This window comes from Puma concolor, chromosome D1, assembly GCF_028749965.1.
Source record: "Puma concolor isolate L17-30 chromosome D1, mPumCon1.1.hap2, whole genome shotgun sequence".
Taxonomy (NCBI): Eukaryota; Metazoa; Chordata; class Mammalia; order Carnivora; family Felidae; genus Puma; species Puma concolor.
The window spans coordinates 95,611,105-95,616,251 of NC_141676.1; the positions used below are offsets into that span (position 1 = coordinate 95,611,105).

Consider the following 5,147-nt stretch of genomic DNA (forward strand, 5'->3'; position numbering starts at 1 on the left):
CATAATATATGCTATAATTATTATCTTCATCATCATCATCATCATCATCGTTATTATTGTTGTGTGTATTATTATTAAACATAAACCTGAGGCTCCTTTCATACTCAAGAGTCTTTGATTTCATTCTTAGTATTTCTCCACACATAATTACTGTAATAAGGTTTACAGGAGTGGCCTAGAGGGGAATTTAGGAATTGTGTTCTTTGGGGAAGTGTCATTGGATTTCTAAAAATGTGTACAATAAACCTAACACATTACATATCTCAGCAAATCTGAAAGACCTGCTTCTGATAGGACATTATGATATTTATTCTATTCATGAACATTTTCTACTGCCCAGAATTTTCTTCAGGGCATATTTGACATCCTTATTCCGCAGACTATAGATCAGGGGGTTCAGCATAGGCACAACGGTGGTATAAAACACAGAAGACACTTTTCCTTGGTCCAGGGAGCTCACAGATGATGGCTGCAGGTACATGAACGCAGCGGATCCAAAGAAAACGGCAACAGCGGAGATGTGGGAGCTGCAGGTCCTGAAGGCTTTGCACCTGCCCTCGGTGGAGCGGATGCGGAAGATGCTGGCAATGATGAAGATGTAGGAGGCAAGGATGGTGAAGGCAGGAGTCAGAATGTTAAATGCACTCAAGACTAGGACCAATAATTCATTGATGAAGATGCTGGAACAGGATATCTCCAGGAGTGGAAAGAGATCACAGAAATAATGGTTAATCACATTGCTCTGGCAGAAAAGGAGCCTCATCATAAACAGCGTATGGATTGTAGATCCAACGATGCCCGAAATATAAACTCCCACTGTGAGCCGGAAGCAGATGTGTGAAGACATGACGACATTGTAAAGCAAGGGGTTGCAGATGGCAGCATAGCGGTCATAAGCCATTACAGCTAACATGTGACACTCTGAGATACCAAAAAGGAGGAAGAAATAGAGCTGAGTCATGCATGCTGAGTAGGAAATTATGTTCTTCTCAGTCACAAAGTTCGCCAGCATTTTGGGGGTAATTAGAGTGGAATGGCAGAGATCAATGAAGGACAGATTACTGAGGAAATAGTACATGGGGGTGTGCAGGTGAGCACTGAGCCCTATCAATGTGATCATGGCCAGGTTCCCCACCACCGTGACCACATAGACTCCTAGGAAGAGAATGAGAAGAGGCAGCTGAAGTTCTGGTTTCTCTGTTAGTCCAGCGAGGATGAACTCAGTCACTGTGGAATGATTTCCAGAGTCCCTTATCTTTGCAGCAGGTTCTGATTCTAAAAGAGAAAAAATGAATATTCCTCTGTATGTGTATTTGTGTGTGCACATATATGTTTGTGTGAGTATATGTGAAGAGAAGAATAATTCCATGAAGATCATTATTCCTGATCAGAAGAGATTCACAATTCAGGGATCTATTGAGTCTTTCCTGCCGATCAATCAGTGATTCTGGTTGAACTGGAGAAGTAATTACAGACTTCAAGAACCTTATAAATTAGAAATTTCATAACTTTTTTGCGGCACCTGAGTGGTTCTGTCAGTTAAGCATCTGACTCTTGATTTCGACTCAGGTCATGATCTCACAGTTCGTGGGTTTGAGCCCTGCATCAAACTCTGCACTGAGAGTTTGGAGTCTGCTTGGGATTCTCTCTGTCTCTCTCTCTCTCTGTCTCTCTCTCTCTCTCTCTGCCCCTGCAGCTCTCTCTCTTTCTCTCAAAATGAAAAAATAAACTTAAAAAACAAAAAGATATCTCATAACTTTTTAAGAGAAAGCACCAATTTCCAGACTTTTAAAGTCAGTCAGAAGGGACATTGCTACTGTTATTTGTGTGGCCTCTTTCTTCCTCCCATGTTCTATATGTATGTATTAATATCATGCTAGTCAAATGGCAAATAGTTTTGATTTATTCAGAATAAATAATAGTAGCATGTGCTTTCTATAATGAATAAACATAGGATTCAAAAGTCTGCAAAAAGTAATTATGTTAGTCTGAGCTTTTTTCCTTACTGTATCTCATCTCAAAATAGCTGAAGGATGGCCAATTACTGATATCTTTCCACTGGAGAATCTCTGCTTTATATGCACCAGCTCTCATCCCTCAGGCCGATCACCCCAAGAGCAGAAACATACTGTTTGGCAGACATCATGCTTATATCTCAACAGCTGTTCCCAGAACAAAGAGCCATTCTCCCTTATTCTAATTTGGTTAATCCCAGGCTATCATATAATGGCTTAAATGTAGGTCATGTTGCCCACCAATATGACCAGGGGTGCATATGATTGGTCTAAGCAACTTGGATTTCCTGCTTTAAGTGGTGGAGGTCAGAAAACTATTTATATTCTCAAAATATGAGAAGGGATTTTGAAGACAAACTGTAGGTTTTACTCTCCTGGTCTTGTTTTATAACCCTGTAATTTGTGTGTGGTTTTTACAGAGTTCCAAGACAGTGAAGATATGGATCACTAGTGCACGCACAAATACAATTAGAACTTGTAGGTTATGTTCAATGCCAATCTACAGTGTGATGTGTTGTTTTTTGTTTTTTTTTTAAAAGACAAATTTACCTTGAGTTTCGACTTGGAAAGAAAATGAGTACATTCTAGAAAATGCAAATTCATATTCTTAATATTCAAGCAATTGTTAGATTAGTGTTTTTAGGTTAGGGTCAAATACTTTATGTGATATAGAAAAATTGGACAACTTCAGAAAACATGATCTAGAAATTTTTCATTTTAAGAGTGGGCAAATAACCAAAGATATTTTGCTGGCAAAGCAAAAATTCATGTGGCATGTGACAACATGACATGTTCAACCGTGTCATCTGTTCAATGTGTCACTGTTCAACAAATTGCTTTATTTAAGAAGTACTGGAAAGGTGCCTGGGTGGCTCAGTCAGTTAAGCATCCAACTCTTGACTTTGGCTCAGGTCCTCAGCTCATGGTCTGGGCTGGACATGGAGCCTGCTTGAAATCTCTCCCTCCCTCTACCCCTCCCCACCTTAAAAAAATAGAAGAAGAAGAAGAAGAAGAAGAAGAAGAAGAAGAAGAAAAAGGAGGAGAAGGAGAAGGAGAAGGAGTACTGTACTCATTGCCTATGTCTCCAAGAGAGTGAAATAAAGCTAACTGCTTGAAACTCTGGAGAGAAATCTTTGGTTTCACAACAAAGATGAACAGTCTCAGAAAGATCCTTGATCTTACAGTCAGAAATGTTTGAGCACAGCCTGAATAACCACTTTCCAAGCTGATATTTTTCAAGGATACAAGCACCTAATGGGTGATGGGATTAAATCATCCTTATCACCTCGTCCAGTTTCACTGGTTCATGATTCGCTAATTCGAGCGGGTCTTGATAATTAAGTTAGACCAGAATGCATTGAAATCTCAACCCCATACTTGCTGTGCAACCTTGGGATAATTACATCCAATCTCCAGACCTCTGAAAAACAAAAAATGCTATCATCTGTCTCCAATGAAAACTAAATTAAATGATGCCCACAAGGTGCTAAGCACAGTTCACAGTTCTTGGTAAGAACTTAATAATGTCAATGTTAATTTAATTTTAATCTTCTGAATTTGCTCTGTTTTATATTTTATTTGACCAGCATTTTCTTTCCTTATTGATGGCCAGAGTTAATTTTTTTTCCTTAGCACATCTTCTTGTCCCTCCTTCCTACACTGACACATACAAAATACAGAGAGTTGATATTTTGCACTGAGTACTAACTTCCTATCATCAACCTTTTTCATAGTCTTCACATAAAGTCCAAACTAATTTCCTTGTCATTCAAAGATTTATATCATCTGGTAACAAAAAGAAAATTGTTCTTTTTCATTTCCCGGCAAGTATTACATGATTTAACCATTTCACAAAGAGCATTTTGTTGGCTGTCATCATATTCTTTTAGCTTTTTACTTTTTTCATTTATTCCCTGTGCCCTGTGAAATCTATTTAATAGTTAGGGCCCTTTAGTTAAGGGCTTTCATAGTGAAAGCTCCAATTAATAAGATCATTTTTGGCATGTTCACGAAGATGTTTCTTATGTTTACATTTAGCATGTATAGAATTCTGCATTAATTATTATGAGTTATGTACTGGTTCTTTTCAACTAAGCTGTAATTGCAACATAGTACTTGCCACATACAGCAAATATCAGTAAATACGTGTTTTTTTTTTCAACGTTTATTTATTTTTGGGACAGAGAGAGACAGAGCATGAACGGGGGAGGGGCAGAGAGAGAGGGAGACACAGAATCGGAAACAGGCTCCAGGCTCTGAGCCATCAGCCCAGAGCCCGACGCCGGGCTCGAACTCACTGACCGCGAGATCGTGACCTGGCTGAAGTCGGACGCTTAACCGACTGCGCCACCCAGGCGCCCCAGTAAATACGTGTTTTTAATAAAAGTGTTAAAAGGATGTTAGACATAACCTAACATAGACTCAATATAAGTGAACAAAGTCTTCACACTGCCTGGTGTGAATAAAAAAAAGTGTTCGCCATAATTCTATTCAGTAGGGGACAAGGAGATGATAAGTCTACCTTTTTGTTCACCTGAAAATGTGAATATTAGAGTAATAACAGGTAGAAATAAAGAATGAGTGCACTGGGAGGGTGCTAGAGTAGAGAACTCTAAAACTTTTAAAGTCAAGGACTGGGACATACTCAGACATACCCCTCTTGCCCCCCAGAACTGCAGCCATGTATAATTCTCTCCTCCATTTTTCTGAATGGAAAAATGATCTGATGATGCTGGTAGATAGTTCTGAGTACTAACCTGGCAGGACACCTTGGTGCTGAGGGGGCCTTAGACTAAAAGTCTTCATGGCAATAATTTGGGGTCACTGATCCTGATCTGTAATGAAGCTGATGGCCTTCTGCAAAGGTTGGTTGAGATGGTATGATGATTTTATACACTGGGCAGTGATGCCAAGAGTCTGATTAGGAACAAGGAATGATAATGGGCTCCCACTAGAATCTCATCCCATGGGTATCAACCTTTGGGAAAAGAAACACTCAGAATTTCCCTTTTCCCCTATTGGTTCTCAAGTGTTTGATAGTGTCACAAAGGTGAGAATCATTGTTCTTGTTAAATTATGGATTGAAAACGAGGAAGTATTAGATTTTGTTAGAGCTTGAGTGAATATCATGCC

At 39.3% G+C, this 5,147-nt stretch overlaps 1 pseudogene; it reads right to left on the reverse strand.

The window, feature by feature from the left end:
* Positions 1-312: 312 nt before the first annotated feature.
* On the reverse strand, positions 313-4,820 carry LOC112865810 (olfactory receptor 8G2-like; annotated as a pseudogene).
* Positions 4,821-5,147: the final 327 nt, after the last annotated feature.